Source organism: Hypanus sabinus, chromosome 9, assembly GCF_030144855.1.
Source record: "Hypanus sabinus isolate sHypSab1 chromosome 9, sHypSab1.hap1, whole genome shotgun sequence".
Classification (NCBI taxonomy): Eukaryota; Metazoa; Chordata; class Chondrichthyes; order Myliobatiformes; family Dasyatidae; genus Hypanus; species Hypanus sabinus.
In genome coordinates, this window is record NC_082714.1 from 138,587,315 (window position 1) to 138,605,687 (window position 18,373).

The 18,373-nt window shown below is 41.5% G+C and overlaps 1 protein-coding gene across 2 annotated transcripts in view; it reads left to right on the top strand.

Annotated features, from left to right (window-relative positions):
- LOC132399847 (tyrosine-protein kinase HCK-like) overlaps positions 1–18,373 on the top strand; it is a 154,490-nt gene that overhangs the window by 27,131 nt on the left and 108,986 nt on the right. The gene's annotated exons all lie outside the window — the stretch shown is intronic.

Here is an 18,373-nt window from a genome sequence, read left to right on the forward strand (position 1 = left end):
ACTTGTTGAATAAAAGAGAACTGAGGCTTGGGAAGTCTGTCTCTTTCCTGTTTTGATGAAAGAAATCAGTTTTCTAGAAATAGGCCAAGTTAAAGGCAGCCAAGGTCCCCAGCATAGTTTTTAATGCTCTTACCAGGGAGCCTGCAATGTCCAAGAGAGTGTAATCTATCAGTTGTTTGTTTTTTTTAAATTGTTCATGTGAAACAAATATCAGAATGAGATACGCCTGAGTCAATAAATTTGCTGAATTCGCACATTGCTGTGAAGTACTGACTAAAATTAAAGGTTCAAAGGTTCATCTTATAGTCGGTGTACATGTACAATGCAACTCTGACGTTCATCTTCTCCAGATAGTCATGAAGGAAGACCATGGGAGATGTTGAGAGAAAAGACTCCCCTCCCGCAGATGAGAAAAAAACAAAACTTGCAAACACCAAAATCCCCTGCCCCTCGCCTGCAGAAAAAAAGCCAGGATAACAATCCCTGACCCCTTCACTGAAAAGAACAGCGCCAATAACATCAAAACCCCCAACACCCTCTATGCACACAAAAAAAAACAGATTACACACCTGCCAATCAGCCACAAGAAAGAAAACACCGAAAAACTGAAGGTGACCAATACGGTCCAATAATCACATAAATCTCAGAATATCGAACGCATCTTTCCATCAGCACACAAGGAGAACGGCTGCATGAACTCAGTCCTTCCGTGAAGAGTGACTGCCACACCGGGTCTGCACGTCACCAACCTGGCTGCTGACCACCGTCCTCTATTGGTTCAGTTGAGCAATCGCTGATCCCTTCCGCAATCACCTCGACGTTTCAATCTTCCTCACCACTTTGACCCCTTGACCAATTTCCAAACTTTTCCACAAGTCACCTTGTTTTCTTGATGCTTTACGGGTCCCTGCTTCTGTTTTTCTCTGTGAGTCAGCTCTCCAGACACAGCAGAGTGCTGGATCATTCAATCGAGTTCCAAACTGCTTGTCACAGGTTCCAACAACTTCCATAACACAAAACAGACAAAAAGAACAACAGAATGTGTAGAAAAAGTGAAATAATTGAAGAGAATGGCTATCTGTAAGATGTCACCTGTGATGCCACTTTGACCGGAGATGCTGATAGTTTGAGTTCTTTGATTTAGTCATTAATTTAACAATATTGAAGTTTTATTTGTGAATCACATGCTTCTTTTTTCACAGTAGAACCCAAAAACTGGGGAAAATCATAAAGCATGAAAAGCTAAAAATTCAAAACCTGAAATGTCAGCAGATCGAAAGTGTTCATGCCTCTTATTCAGTACTTAGTTGAACTACCTCTCACAGCTATTACAGCCAGTAGACTTTTTGGATAAGTCTCTATTAGCTTTGTACAATTCAACGAATCAAGATTTGCCCATTCCTCCTCGCAAAATTGTTCAAGTTGTGCCAGGTTAATTGGGAAGCATTGGTGAATAACAATCTTGACGTATTGTCAGAGATGCTCATTTGGGTTAAGGTCAGCATTCTGACTGGGCCACTCAAGGACATCAATTCTCTCCATTTGAAGCCACTCCAAAGTTTCTCTGGCAGAATGCTTTGGATTATTGTCCTGCTGAAAGACAAACTTCTTCTCCAGTTTAAGCTTTCTGGAAGAGGCTTGCAGGTTTTTATCCAGGATCTCGTTTTATCCAGACGGTACCTGGGTGATGCGCAGTATTAGGTTTACACCACACGTATTGCTTAATGGTGAGACCAAAAAGTACCACTTTAGTCTCATCTGACCATTAGACCACCTTCCACATTTTTACAGTATCTTTTAAGTGATCTTTGCAATACGGGCAAGGATATGCTTTTTTTTGTGTTCCATGTAGCGTAAATCTAATACTACCTATCCGACCTTGTGACTTCTTTTGTTTGTGACTTAACTCATTTCTTCACCGTCTTCCTGTTCCATGGATGTGATGTCTCATCTGCTCTATCTTTACCTGACACAATTTGACCAGAAGTGCAACTTTGAATGCCTTTTTCTCCCCCATGATTGTACTTGGTGTCCAAAGGAGGTTATTGACTCTCTCAATCAAAGATTAGTGCATTGTTTAGGGAAATAAAGAAGAAAGTGGTTCACTAACATTTCACACTAGAAAGAAAAAATAATATATTTTAAAAATTGAGTACTGTAGTGTGATATACTCATTATGTCGTGTTACACTGATTATTATTACTCATTGGAAGAGGATGTTCAGTCAGTACAGAGCACATAGACTACTCTAAACTGGCCTAATAGCAATTTTGAATGTATATCTACAATTGAAAATCTTTTGCACACTGTCTAAAATGGATATATAATTGAAACCTCTGAACATTGCAAAAAAAATTACTTCAATACAATAGATATATTAATAGGTAAAAATGGACTAAAAGGATGATTGATAAATTGTGGAAAAAGACTACTTTAAATGCAAATTATAGCTAAAAAAAAACTTTATGTTCCTCTAAAAGTAAACCGGCAATAAACAGAAGATTTCAACCAAAGAAGGATAAAGAAATAAGGATGAATACAAAATACTGAAATATAGGAGATAGAGAAAGTTTCCACAAAAATCTGGTAACATTAAGGCACATAATTCTTATTTTATCCTCATCAGTTGCTCATTAGTGTTAGTTCCAGAGATTGCCTGGCATCTAGCAACAGTGATTTTTATCATGTTATCCAAATGGCAGGTTGTGTTGACAATTATCATGCCAAACAAGGAAGCAAAATACACAACAAAGCTGGAAGCATTCTCAAGATTAAGTTAGAAGCTGAAATATCAAACAGACTTACTTGTTTAAAATCTAATTTCAAGCCCATTATTTTCTAATATTTTTTTCTGTACAGGATTACAGTCACTCCACATATTTTAAGGCAAAGTGGTTTTTCAGCAGAAACAGTAAAGATTTGATTTTTTTAAGTCAAAGGTTTTATAATAGTGTAAAATTTTCAGATACTACAAAAGGGAAGTTTATAATAATAAGGTTCTTGGAGTAGGTTACAGTGCATTTTGCTGAATGGCTGGTGATCACTAATGGTTGTTTTTGGTGTCTACACTGAGCTATGTCTGTTTCTATGCAAGATTGTTATTATTCCTGTAGTAGAACAAAGGTGAGTGCTGATAGTTTTACAGATGTTAAATCTCCAAAATCCATGTAATTTCTAGCAATTAGCAATTCAGTTGGATGCTGCCTAGTTTGATATTCGATTTGAGCTGGCAATAAATTTCAGATAGTTTTGCTCCAGCTTTACTTCCTGATTATTCTGTATTTTTGGCCTGGGCAAATCCATCCTAAATTAGACCTTGTCACTAATTGATGGGGACTTTAGATTGAATGGACCAGCATCAAATTTTGGGGAAACTGAAGAAGTGATCAGTTAGACTCTGCCACATATTTGGACAGGTGCATGAGAGAAAATGATGACCACACTTGTATCTAGTTAAATAACTCTATGTAGCTTAAAAAAGGAAGAGATGAAACAGCGAACGATAGACCAGTTGGTTTGACATCAATTGTATAGAAAATACTAGAAATGCATTATTAAGGATGTGCTTTATTAATGGTAAACAATCAGTGTGGATTTGAAAAGGTGTTTATATTTGACAAATCTATAGGGATGTTTAGATGGAACTGCAGAAAAGCTACATGCAATGTGATATATTTGGACCTTCAGAAGACCTTTAATAAAGTGTCTCAGTAAATAATCTTTGAACTCATGGTATTGGGGTTGATATACAAATGTGGTTAATTGTTTTGAACATAGTGTGGATTTTGAAAAATTTTCACATGACAAATCCCTGGGGATTTTTTTTTAATAAAACTGCAGAAAAAATGAAGGCAATGTGAGATACTTGGAATTGCAGAAGGCCTCATTTTGATAAAATGCCTCATTTTTTGAAAGAACCTTGGAGCTCCATAGTTTTTCTGTTATGCAGCAAAGGGAACTGAATGCAATACTCTAGATGCCTAATAAGTGTTTGATAAAATTACAACATAACTTCCTGACTCTTGAACTCAATGATTTGACTAATAAAGACAAGCAGGGCATATGCCATTTTTACCACCATATCGACTTTTGTAAACACTTTCAGGGAGCAATGGACTTGGAACTCAAGATCCCCCTGTACATCAGCAAAGTTAAGGCTTCTAACAATGTGCTGTCTTTTTACTGATGATCTCCCAAAGGGCCTCACCTCACACTTGGCTAGGTTAAACTCCATCTGCCCTTTCCCACCGATATCATCAATATGTGCTATATCCTTTAGCAATCTTCTAGATTATGCACAATGCAACCAATCTTTATATTACCTGCACACTTACTAACCCACTCACCCACATTTTCATCCAAATCAGTTGACACTAGTCACGGACCTCCACGTCCCATCATACCCTGCCCTCTGTCAACTACAGTCAAACCAAATCTGAATCAAAACGGCCAAAACCCATGTACCTTAACCTTCTGGATAAGCCTACCACGAGAGACCTTGCCAAACACCTTACTAAAATACACGTGGACAGCATCCACAGCTCTACCTTCATTAATAGTCTCAATTTCAATGTAGTTCTTATTCAAAACATCTCATGTGGAATTTTAAAACTAAGGAGATAGTAAAAGGCTTTTTTAACATTTTGTCATTTCAATTTTATTTAAAGAAAATTAAATGGAAATCATGATAAAGACTGTACAAACATTTAGGGTATGGAGCCTTTTTCAGAACATAGTCTGTTTTAATTTTGCAAAACTCATTAAGGACCAGACATGGAATTAAAATACACTGTTATGTCCAATATTTCCAAAAAATTTATTTAAATTAGTTTAAGTTCGGGCGAAAGCAACCAGAATTACTACATGACTAGGTTAACAGAATCTTCCCCCTCTCCCTCCGCCTCCCCCTCCCAATTTTTATTGGCATTGGATCTCTTGGGTTAAGTGAGTCTACTTCATCTATTGGTAAAAGTATAAACTCATTTTTTTTTTTTATTTTGCTAAGCATTGTCCAGTGATAGATCATGTTCCTGGAAAAAGTAATTAAAGTGGAACTGACAAATGAGAACCATGTATAAATAAGAACAAAAATCGCTCTCATGATTAGGTAGAGGGAACAATTCAAATGTTGAGCAAAATAGTTGTCCTTTTGTGATGTGGAAATATAATTTATTGAATAATTAGCATTTTTGCTATATGCGTATATTACTAAATCTAATCTTGAAGTTTTCTAAAACTTAGTCTTTTCACATATAGACAATGTTTGGCCTCGTTATGAATGAAAAAAGAATATACAGCAAGTTTGTCTATAGTTTTAGAGCCTTGTGTTTATGTCACAGTAAATCAGAAAGCCTGTTTTCTTCCCATTGAGAGTCTTTAGAAATCTTAACTTTGCTATCAGTTTGCCTTTCGCAATAACTTCAAGCTTCATTGCTTAGTTATCCCGTATTTTCTAATTGGTTGCAACATCTCCTAGGTAACTTTCAACTACATCAAATTCAACATTAGAAAAGCCAAAAATGCATCAAGCATACATCTGTGTGCTCATGCTCTTGAACTTTTATTTCTGGAATCCTTTGGGATCAAGGTTGACCTACTTCCACTCCAGTTTTGAAAGTTCTGAGCAAGGTGAGAATTGTAGGCTTTTCCAGAGATGGAGTGGGTGGACGGTCACAGCCTCAGAATAGAGGGATGTCCATTTAGAACAGGGATGAGGAGGAATTTCTTTAGGCAGAGGGTGGCGAATCTATGGAATTCATTGCCACAGGTGGCTGTGAAGGCCAAGTCATTGAGTATATTTAAAGTGGAGATTGATAGATTATTGGTTAGTCAGGGCATCAAAGGCTACAGTGAGGAGAATGGGGTTGAAAAGGGTAATAAATCAGCCACAATGAAATGGCAGAGCAGACACAATGGGCCAAATAGTCTAATTCTGCTCCTATGTCTTGTCTAGTCAAGTCAAGTCACTTTTATTGTCATTTCGACCATAACTGCTATGTACAGTACATAGTAAAAATGAGATGACGTTTTTCAGGACCATGGTGTTACATGACACAGTACAAAAACTAGACTGAACTACGTAAAAAAACAACACAAAGAGGGAAAAAAATCTACACTAGACTCCTCAAAACAGTGCTGGCATTACAATAAATAATAATCAAGACAATACGGCAGTAAGGTGGCAGTCCGGGCTCTGGGTATTGAGGAGTCTGATAGCCTGGGGGAAGAAACTGTTACATAGTCTGGTTGTGAGGGTGCAAATGCTTCGGTGCCTTTTCCCAGACGGCAGGAGGGAGAAGAGTTTGTATGAGGGGTGTGTGGGGTCCTTCATAATGTTCTTTGCTTTGTGGATCCAGCATGTAGTGTAAATGTCTGTAATGGCGGGAAGAGAGACCCCGATGATCTTCTCAGCTGATCTCACTATCCGCTGCAGGGTCTTGTGTTCTGAGATGGTGCAATTTTTGAACCAGGTAGTGATGCAGCTGCTCAGTATGCTCTCAATACAACCCCTGTAGAATGTGATGTGATGGGGGGTTGGAGATGGACTTTCCTCAGCCTTCGCAGAAAGTAGAGACGCTGCTGGGCCTTCTTTGCTATGGAGCTGGTGTTGAGGGACCAGGTGAGATTCTCTGCCAGGTGAACACCAAGAAATTTGGTGCTCTTAACGATCTCTACCGAGGAGCTGTCGATGTTCAGCAGAGAGTGATCGCTCCGTGCCTTCCTGAAGTGAACAACCATCTCTTTTGTTTTGTTCACATTCAGAGACAGGTTGTTGGCTCTGCACCAGTCCGTTAGCCACTGCACCTCCTCTCTGTAAGCTGATTTGTCATTCTTGCTGATGAGACCCACCACGATCGTGTCATCAGCGAACTTGATGACGTGGTTTGAGCTGTGTGTTGCAGCACAGTCGTGGGTCAGCAGAGTGAATAGCAGTGGACTGAGCACACAGTCCTGGGAGACCCCCGTGCTCAGTGTGATGGTGTTGGAGATGCTGCTCCCAATCTGGTTGACTGAGTTCTCCCAGTTAGGAAGTCTAGGATCCAATTGCAGAGGGAGGTGTTCAGGCCCAGTAGGCTCAGCTTTCCAATCAGTTTCTGAGGGATGATTGTGTTGAATGCTGAACTGAAGTCTATGAACAGCATCCGAATGTATGTGTCTTTCTTGTCCAGGTGGGTTAGGGCCAGGTGGAGGGTGGTGGCAATGGTGTCATCTGTTGAGTGGTTGGGACAGTACACAAACTGCAAGGGGTCCAGTGAGGGGGGCAGATGCCTTATGACGAGCCTCTTGAAACACTTCATGATGATGGATGTAAGTGCAACGGGACGGTAGTCATTTAGGCAGGACACTGAAGACTTCTTCGGTAGGGAGACGATGGTGGCGGCCTTGAAACACGTTGGAACGGTGGTGCTGCTCAGGGAATTGAAGATGTCAGTGAGAACATCTGCTAGCTGATCTGCACATCCTCTGAGCACTCCACCAGGAATGTTGTCTGGTCCAGCAGCCTTCCGTGGGCTGACCCTGCACAGGGTTATTCTCACATCGGCCACGGTGAGACACAGCATCTGGTCATTTGTGGTGGGGGGGGGTGGATTTCCTCACTGCCACGTCTTATGGGTAATTTGTGAGGTCGTTGCCTTCTCCTACCACTTATATACCCATGTGCTCCTAATGTATGGTTTTCAAGTTGTCATATTAAATTGTTGGTCGTCATCATCTAGGAATACCCAAAATTCTGTATGATGCTTATTTGTTTCAAGGTGGCTTTCAGGATATCTTTGTATCTTTTGCTCATGCCTCTCCCTGTCACAGCAATGAAATGCTCCATCACTGTAAGAGACATATTTCCTTGATTTCAGAAATCACAAGCGTAAATAGCTCTTGAATTGTCAAAACACTCTTCCTGAACCTGACGAAGGGTCTCGCCCCGAAACGTTGAGAGTGCTTCTCCCTATAGATGCTGCCTGGCCTGCTGCATTCCACCAGCATTTTGTGGGTGTTGCTTGAATTTCCAGCACCTGCAGATTTCCTCATGTTTGCCTTCCTGAACCTTTTCCTTGTTCATTTTCCCCCAAGCCCCAGCTCTCCTTTCAGTTCTATCCTTGTGTTGTTTTCTCTATCCTCCCTCTCTCATTCAGAACTGTCATACTTCAGCGAAGGCAGATTCAACTCCATGCAACTTATTTCAATGAATTCTGAGTCCAACATTATGGGGCCTCTTCATCCATTGCTTTTGCTTCCATGCCCATTTCTTTGGCCAGAACTCCTTGACTGTCGGGAATTCCTAGATGTGCGGGAAATGGGAGAGATGTGATTGAGAGCAGAGTTGATGGTGGAGGAAGGGAAGCCCCTTTGTTTAAAAAAGGAAGACATCTCCTTCATCATGGAATGAAAAGCCTCATCCTGGGAGCAGATGCGGCGGAGACAGAGGAATTGTGAGAATGGGATAGCATTTTTGCAAGAGACAAGGTGGGAAGAGGAATAGTCCAGGTAGCTGTGAGAGTCTGTAGGCTTATAGTAGATATCAGTAGATAAGCCGTCTCCAGAGATGAAGACAGAAAGATTTCCCATTTCCCGCACATCTGCCCTCATCCCATCCGCCCACCACCCCATCGGGGATAGGGCTCCCCTTGTCCTCAACTAACACCCCACCAGCCTCCAGGTCCAACGTATAGTTCTCCATAACTTCCGCCACCTCCTACGGGATCCCACTTCCAAACACATCTTTCCCTCCCCCCACCACTTCTGCTTTCTGCAGCGATTGCTCCCTACGCGACTCCGTTGTCCATTCATACCCCCCCAACCCTTCCCACAGATCTCCCTCCTGACACTTATCCTTGTAAGCAGAACAAGTGCTACACCTGCCCTTACACTTCCTCCCTCACCACCAGTCAGGGCCCCAGACAGTCCTTCCAGGTGAGGCGACACTTCACCTGTGAGTTGGCTGGTGTGGTATACTGCGTCCGGTGCTCCCGGTGTGGCCTTTTATATATTGGCGAGACCCGACGCAGACTGGGAGACCGTTTCGCTGAACACCTACGTTCGGTCCGCCAGAGAAAGCAGGATCTCCCAGTGGCCACACATTTTAATTCCACGTCCCATTCCCATTATGATATGTCTATCCATGGCCTCCTCTACTGTCAAGATGAAGCCACACTCAGGTTGGAGGAACAACACCATGTATCCTTTTAGCCAATCACCTTTCCAGCTCTTAGCTTCATCCCATCACCTCTGGTCTTCTCCTATCATTTCGCATTTCCCCCTCCCTCTCCTACTTTCAAATCTCTTAGTAGCTTTCTTTTCAGTTAGTCCTGACGAAGGGTCTCAGCCGGAAACGTCAACAGTGCTTCTCCTATAGATGCTGCCTGGCCTGCTGTATTTCACCAGCATTTTGTGTGTGTTGCTTGAATTTCCAGCATCTGCAGATTTCCTCGTGTTTGCCTTACATTCTTTAGATCTAGTTATCACTAACTGCCAACATGATGTTGACCACCTCATTGATCTGACCTTCCTGGCTCATACCTCTGATATCCCAAATGACCATAACCCTATCGTTGAACATTAGGCTATTGCCCCCACTCAATTACTGACCTCATTTCCTTGGGAAATCTTTTTTCCATTGCACAACCTAATACCACCCCAACTGTGCATAGCCCACTTCTACATCCTCCTCAAGATCTACAAGCGGAATGGTCCTGTTTCAGACTGGTTATGCCATACAGAAAACTTTCTCCTGCCTTGGCTATGTATCTTTTACCCCCTTGAACAGCATCTTCTCACATACAGGGTACAGCCATCATGCCTCTGGTGTCCTCTGCCACTTTCAAAGATGATAGCATCCTGGTCCCATCTATCTCCTCTTCACAGTGGCCGTCCAATTGTGCTTTACCTCTATTCCATACCAGGATGGACTCGTGGCCATCTACATTTTTCTTGTACAGACCCAAGTTGCCCCCTTCATGCTTATAATCATTTGTCTGGTTGAACTTAAATTATATTAAACAATTCTTCATTTTCACTTATTTTCTCGAAGTTAAAGATTTTGCTATGAGAACCCACATGGCTGAAGCCTTTGCGTCTTTGTTTCAGCTTTAGTCAAGAACCACTCACTTCTCCCCTCCCCTCCACTACCTCCAGTTTTTTCTATTACGTTCATGACAAGATGGTGTTGCTTCCTCCACTTATAAGGAACCTAAAATATTATTACTTCTGCATCCACTTTCCATTCTGCTCTCAGTTCCACATGCTCCATTTCTGACTCTTTCTTTATCTCTCTAGTTATCTGTTTCCATCACATGGGTAAGTTTCACAACCAATGTCCATTACAAGTTCACTATTTCTGACAGCTGTCTCAACTACATGCGCTTCAATGCTGACTCTGCTCTGTTCTCCTAGTTTCTCCGTCTCTGTCAGATTAGTCAAAATAGAAACCTGGAAAACCTACAGCACAATACAGGCCCTTCGGTCCACAATGCTGTGCCGAACATGTACTTTCTTTAGAAAGTAAAATGATGAAGCTTGCCACACGAGAAGATACAAAAGCCTAAATGTTCAGGGACATCTTCTTTCCCATTGTGATATAACCATTGGATGATTCAAAGTTCAAAGTATGCATGCTGTATGCCCTGAGAATATGACTTCCCACAGACACCCATGAAACAAAGAAAACCATGGAACCCGTAAGAAATCAATGTGACATGTTGAAATCTTCCAGGAATTTTTGTGCTGGCTTTCAGATGTGAGTCTCACACACTCTCGCAGAACCAGTCTGTGAATAATAGTTATTATCCCCACCTCTATACAGTATTTTGCATTGTTAGGAATCGACCATGTGATTTTATTGTCCAGACTCCTGAGCTCAGAGAAATGTAAGTAAGAGAAAGCTACTTGCCCTCCTGATGGCTGACCATCTGAGCCCCATCCAAACTTCCCAACAAGGTGCTTGTTCCCCACCTTCCACATCAATCTCTGGCTAGGTGCCCTCTCTAGGCTTTTCATTATCACTTGCTTCCCCCCTGCCCACTCCCTATTTTCTTCCCTCACCAGTACCCAGCTCTATTCCAGATGCTGCACTTCCTTCCTCCGATCTGCAGTATCCAAATAAAAATATGAAATAGCTGTACAGCATCATGATCAAGGCAACGGATATTTTACGCCTTCTGTGGACTCCACCTGCTCTAAATCTTATTCATAGATATTCTATGTGCATTAAATACCACTTGCTACTGCTCTAAGTTGGCAATTGTCCTCCCTAGAATTTACTCAAGAAATTGTGGTGTAAGTGACATCATGCTTTTAACCCACATTATCTCCACAACTGACCCATTCAACTCTCACAAAGGCACCACTTCTCGAATTTCAGCTCTTGCATATTCCACTGCCTAATTTCCCTTTAGAGTAAGATATCCATTTTCTTCATGCATAAATTGGTGACAATTCTAACTGAACACTACTCATCGGCTCATCTATTTCGCATTTTGTGGTATCCCAGTAAAATTTCTTGTGCACTAGATATTCTTGCAATATGACACCACTCAGACACGCCATCTTGCACTCTAACTTGGTGCTCAGACATGGCTCTCCTGAAAACTGTTATTGCTGGAGCTTTGATATTTAGATTAACAGGGGCAAGTTTGGAAGTTGTATTGCATCAAGCAAAATCTGTTTTCACATGATGTTCTGGAGAAGTGTATGACAGTATCCATTCTTCCATCTTTTAAGGGCTTTGGAAAACTTCCCATAGGTGAAACAAATACATAAAGATAAAAGTCTTTCCAGGTCTTCTTTTAAAACCATCTGTAAGTGAACTGTATACTACTGACTACAATAAACTTATAAAGTAATATTTCACAGTTACTAGTCTTTTGTACAAACTGCAGTTCTTAAAGTACTGTGCAAAGGTCTTTGGCACATGTAAAAAAAATTCGTAAAGTGAAGATGCTTTGAAAAATAATGAAATGGTAAGTTTCTGAATAGACGAGAGGCAGTAGGTGCAGGAGTAGGCCATTTGGCCCCTCTAGCCAGCACCGCCATTCACTGTGATCATGGCTGATCATACACAATCAGTACCCTATTCCTGCCCTCTCCCCATATCCCTTGACCCTGCTATCTATAAGAGCTCTATCTAACTCTCTCTTGAATGCATCCAGAGACTTGGCCTCCACTGCCTTCTGGGGCAGAGCATTCCACATATCCACCACTCTCTGGGTGAAAAAGTTTTTTCCGCATCTCTGTTCTAAATGGCCTACCCCTTATTCTTAAACTGTGGCCTCTAGTTCTGGACACACCCATCATGCTTCCCGCCTCCAGTGTGTCCAATCCCTTAATAATCTTATATGTTTCAATCAAATCCCCTCTCATCCTTCTAAATTCCAGTGTATACAAGCCCAGTCGCTCCAATCTTTCAACATATGACAGTCCCGCCATTCCGGGAATTAACCTTGTGAACCTACACTGCACTCCCTCAATAGCAAGAATGTCCTTCCTCAAATTTGGAGACCAAACCTGCACACAATACTCCAGGTGGGGTCTCACCAGGGCCCTGTACAGCAGCAGAAGGACCTCTTTACTCCTATACTCAATTCCTCTTGTTATAAAAGCCAGCATGCCATTAACTTTCTTCACTGCTTGCTGTACCTGCATGCTTGCTTTCATTGACTGATGTACAAGAACACCTAGATCTCATTGTACTTCCCCTTTTCCTAACTTGACTCCATTTAGATAGTGATCTGCCTTCCTGTTCTTGCCACCAAAGTGGATAACCTCACATTTATCCACATTAATCTGCATCTGCCATACACTTGCCCACTCACCCAACCTGTCCAAGTCACCCTGCATTCTCATAACATCCTCCTGACATTTCACACTGCCACCCAGCTTTGTGTCATCAGCAAATTTGCTAATGTTACTTTTAATGCCTTCATCTAAATCAGGGGTGTCAAACTCATTTTAGGTCACCGGGCCGGATTGAGAAAAATACGACTTCATGCGGGCCGGATCAGTTGTGCACGCGCGAATGCTCCCACAGCTTTTGTTGCCTTCATTTTTTTCAACCTGCTCTCATATGTCTCAGACTCTGCTATATCTAAAATTGTTTCACTTTACAAATTTCGTTTTTTATGAAGCAGATTGCCTAGCAAGCATTCTTTTTATGATTGGTATTAACTTACAGACGTAGATTACGAGAAAGAAACAATGCTATTTCGGCTAAGATTATTTTGGGAGCCATACCTTTTCCATTAATAAACCTTTTGAAATCAAGCATTAGCAAACACAAATGTAGACCTCAGTAAGGCAAGCGCGAGCAATGCACTGGCAGTGCATTGTGGGATTTGTAGTATTAGTGGTACATGCAATATACTGGCAGGCCAGCTCTAATAGAAAAAAAAATTATTCATTAATGATATTCAGGAAATAAACCAGGGAAACCGAATAAACACTAAAAACACTGAAAACCTGGTACCTGAATAAACTCAGCATTAGCCATATCATACGCATAGGCACTTCGATTACTGGGGCCAGCTTTAATAGTAATTAGATATTATCTCGCGGGCCAAAGATAATTCCACCGCGGGCCAGATTTGGCCCGTGGGCCTTGAGTTTGACATATATGATCTAAATCATTAATGTATATTGTAAACAGCTGCGGTCCCAGCACCAAACCTTGAGGTACCCCACTGGTCACAGCCTGCCAGTCCGAAAGGGACCCATTAATCACTACTCTTTGTTTCCTGGCAGCCAGCCAATTTTCAGTCCATGTCAGTACTCTGCCCCCAATACTATGTGCCCTAATTTTGCCCACTAATCTCCTATGTGGGACTTTATCAAAAGCTTTCTGGAAGTCCAGATACATTACGTCCACTGGATCTCCCTTGTTCATTTTCATAGTTACATCCTCAAAAAAAACTCCAGAAGATTAGTCAAGCATGATTTTCCCTTCATAAATCCATGCTGACTCGGACTGATCCTTCTACTGCTATCCAAATGTGTCGTAATTTCCTCTTTTATAATTGACTCCAGCATCTTTCCCACCACTGACGTCAGGCTAGCCGGGCTATAATTCCCTGTTTTCTCTCTCCCTCCTTTCTTGAAAAGTGGGACAACATTAGCCACCCTCCAATCAGCAGGAACTGTTCCTGAATCTATAGAACATTGGAAAATGATTACCAATGCGTCCACGATTTCTAGAGCCACCTCTTTAAGTACCCTGGGATGCAGACCATCAGGTCCCGGGGACTTATCAGCATTCAGAGTCAACAGTCTATCCAACACCATTTCTTGCCTAATATAAATTTCCTTCAGTTCGTCCTTTACCCTAGTTCCTTTGGCCACTATTACATCTGGGAGATTGCTTGTGTCTTCCGTAGTGAAGACAGATCCAAAGTACCTGTTCAACTCATCTGCCATTTCCTTGTTCCCCATAATAAATTCACCTGTTTCTGTCTTCAATGGCCCAATTTTGGTCTTAACTATTTTTTTGCTATTCCCATACCTAAAGAAGCTTTAACTATCCTCCTTTATATTCTTGGCTAGTTTACCTTCGTACCTCATTTTTTCTTGGCGTATTGCCTTTTTTGTTATCTTCTGTTGCTCTTTAAAAGCTTCCTAGTCCTCCAGTTTCCCACTCATCTTTGCTATGTTATACTTCTTCTCTTTCATTTTTATACTGCCCTTTACTTCCCTCGTCAGCCACTGCCGCCCCTTACTCCCCTTAGGATCTTTCTTCCTCTTTGGAATGAACCGATACTGCATCTTCTGCATTATTCCCAGAAATACCTGCCATTTTTGTTCCACTGTCTTCCCTGCTAAGGTATTGTTCCATTGAACTTTGACCAGCTCCTCCCTCATAGCTCCATAGTTCCCTTTGTTCAACTGTAATACTGACACATCTGATTTTTCCCTTCTCCTTCTCAAATTGTAGGTTAAAACATATCATATTATGGTCACTACCTCCTAATGGTTCCTAATATCAGAAAAAAACTTAGCTTTTCAATTGTAAAAACCTAAATCAAATCAATATTTGCTGTGGCCACCATTTGCCTTTAAAGTTACATCAATTCTCTTAGGTTCAGTGTTGTGCAGTTGTATAAGAAAATTGGCTGGTAGGTTGTTCCAAGCATCTTGGGGAACGCCACAGTTCTTCTGCAGACTTTAGCTATCTTGCTTATTCCTGTCTCTCCAGGTAAACCCAGACAGCCTCAATGATGTTGAGATTGGAACTCTGTGGAAGTCATACAATCTGTTGCCAACCTCCTTGTTCACCTTTTCACTGAAGATGTTTTTTTTTTAAGTCCTTGGCTGTGGGTTTGCGGTCATTGTCCTGCTGCAGAATGAAGATAGGACTGATCAGATACGTCTCTGATGGTATTGCATTATGGATGAGAATCTACTCATACTCAGCATTGAGGAATCCATTAATTCTGACCAGATCACTAACAACATTTGCAGAAGTTCAGCCCCAAACCTGCAGTGAATCTCCACCATACTTCACAATTGGCTGCAGACACCCATCCATGTAGCGGTCTTCATCGCCTCCTGTTTGGGCCAAAATTTTCAAATTTTGACTCATCAGTCCAGAGCACATGCTGCCATTGTTCAGCACCCCAGTTTTTGTGTTGTTGTTTGTGGGTTAGTCTCTTAGCTTTGTTTCCACTTCAGAAGATAGCTTTTTGGCAGTAACCCTTTGAATAAAGACCACGTCTGATGAGACTTGCAGCCTACAGGCTCAGGGTAGATCATCTGACGGAGTGCTGTAAGGACAACGACCTGGTCCTTAACACTTCTAAAGCAAAGGGATGATCATTGACTTCAGGAGATCAAAGGACAGAGTACACACTCCCCTCCACATACATGGAGAGGTAGTGTAAAGCGTGGAAAACCTAAAGTTCCTTGGAGTTATGTTGTCAAAACAGCTGACATAGACCACCAATACCTTGCTGCTTGTAAAAAGGCACAACAAAGACTCTTCTTCCTCAAATAGCTGAAACAGGCCAAACTCCCACAAAAGCTGTTGCTTAATTTCTACAGAAGCACAATTGAAACCATCCTGACCGACAGCAGCACATCCGCTGAGCGATAAGACCTGCAATGCATGGTGAAGGCGGCCCAGCGAATTGTCAGGATGGAGCTCCCAGGACTGGACACCATCTATTCCAACAGACTCAGGAGAAAAGCAATCAGCATAACCAGATACACCGCATACCCCGGCCACTCCCTGTTTGACCCACTGCCATCCAGCAAAAGGTTCAGGTCACTAAAAGCCAGAACAAATAGACTGAGGAACAGCTTCTACCCCAGAGCTGTGGTCTTCATCTCACCACTCCCACAGAACAATGACTGAAACCATGAGCACACTCAAGGACTCAAATACTTGCACTAACGACACTTTGTGCATTACTGTGATATTCTGGTGTTACTGCAACTTATTTTCTGCTACTTATCTATTTAATACTGTTTTTCTATTATTGTCTTGTTTTTATCTACCGCTTTATTTAATTGTCTGAGAGGAAGCCAAAAAGAGTTTCATTATATCTGTATATAATGACAATAAAGATCATTCATTCATTCACTTCTCCTGAGACTTGGTGGGTTCTGGGGTTCCAGTGATTTCTGAGAGTTCAGAGCTGATAGCAGTGCTGGACTACTTCTGATCGTGAAGGGATGGCTGTCTGATGTGTACTTTTCTGTGTCTGACCACTGAGTTCTGGTCCTCAACCTTGCTCGATTCTTTGTGCTTCTTTAGAAGAGCTTGGACAGCATATCTTGAGAGTCCTGACTGCCACAAAATTTCTGATTGGGGGATACCTTTTTGATGCAGGATGACCACCTTGTGTCTTATTGCTATGCTTGCTCTTGCCATGGTGTAAGAATTGATTTAAAGGTTAAACTGTCATGTCCTCACCGTTTCGTTTGGTTGTCCTTTGCACAGTTTGATTCCTTCTGCACAGATTTCTGTTTCAGTTAATTACATTAGGTCATTCAACTCATTATGGGATTCATCATTAGTACTTCATTCAAAATACAGAGGCAGCATCTGTAGAAAAGAGTAAACAGTTGTCGTTTCAGGCTGAGACCCTTCTTCAGAACTGGAAAGGAAGGGTAGAAAGAAGTTAGAGTAAGAAGGTGGAGGGGGAGTGGCAAAGTTCAAAGTGACAGGTGATAGATGACCTGTCCATCACCTACCTCTGGTACTCCTTTCCCTTTCTTCCATGGTCTTCTATCCTCCTCTTTCAGGTTCCCCCTTCTCTAGCCCTTTATCTCTTTCACTGATCAACTTCCCAGCTCTTTATTTCACCCCTTCCCTTCTCCCAGTATCACCTGCCACCTTGTACTAATTCTTCCCCTCCCTTCCACTTTCTTACTCTGAATTCTCCCTTACATTTCCAGTCCTGAAGAAGGGTCTTGGCCCGAAACATGAACTGTTTACTCTTTTCCACAGATGCTGCCTGACCTGCAGAATTCCTCCGGCATTTCGTGTGTACTGCTTTGGTTATCCAGCATATGCAGATGTTCTCATGTTTATCATTAGCACGTTTGTTATCTTTCATCATGCACTGGGCTATATAGCTGCAAAGCCATCAAGTTTCAATTTGAAAAGTGGTCTATTACTTGTTACTTTCTTTAATGAAATACAGAAATTTTTCTACAACATTTTAAGTTGCTTTTTTCTAATGAAATGCTAATGAAGAAGACAAAAACTAAACAACTAAAGCACATTTTATATTAAAAAAATCTAGGGTGCCTAAGGCTTTTGCACAGTACTATAAATTCATAAATGTATCATAATTCCCCGTGCAAAGGAGCTTTCAGAGCAATCCTGTTCCCCCACTTATTGCTCTGCAATACCTTTCAGTTGCTGCTGATATTATTAACCACTTTTATGTGGGAAAATTTACAATAAACAATTAACATGCCAACCAGAATATCTTTGGGATGTTAGAAAAAAAATCTTTGGGAACTCCAAGTCCTCATATTGGAAAATGGAAATGTCAAAATCCAGCACCAGAAACCAGGCACAAACTAACAGTCCCTAGGTGCACTCTGCAACTCAATTTATTTCATTAGGAACCAGAATTGCTTTCGTTATTTATCTGTGAATGTGATTTAACTATCTATAAATTAGCAAATTTGCAAACATCTTCAAAAAAAGTTTCCATCCAGTTTGTTTCTGCTTCCACCCAACCATTCTTCCTAGCTCTCTTCTGATCCTTGCCTTCTGGAACAGATTTACTGTCAATTGTTTACCGAGTCCTAAAGGCTAATTTGCAACTAGTGCATGCTTTTCCATAAGTAACTAATTGGAAAGTGGTCAATCAGAAATTGTAACTCGTGGTTGCTGCAACGTGACTGACTGATTAGATATTTGCATTAATGAGCA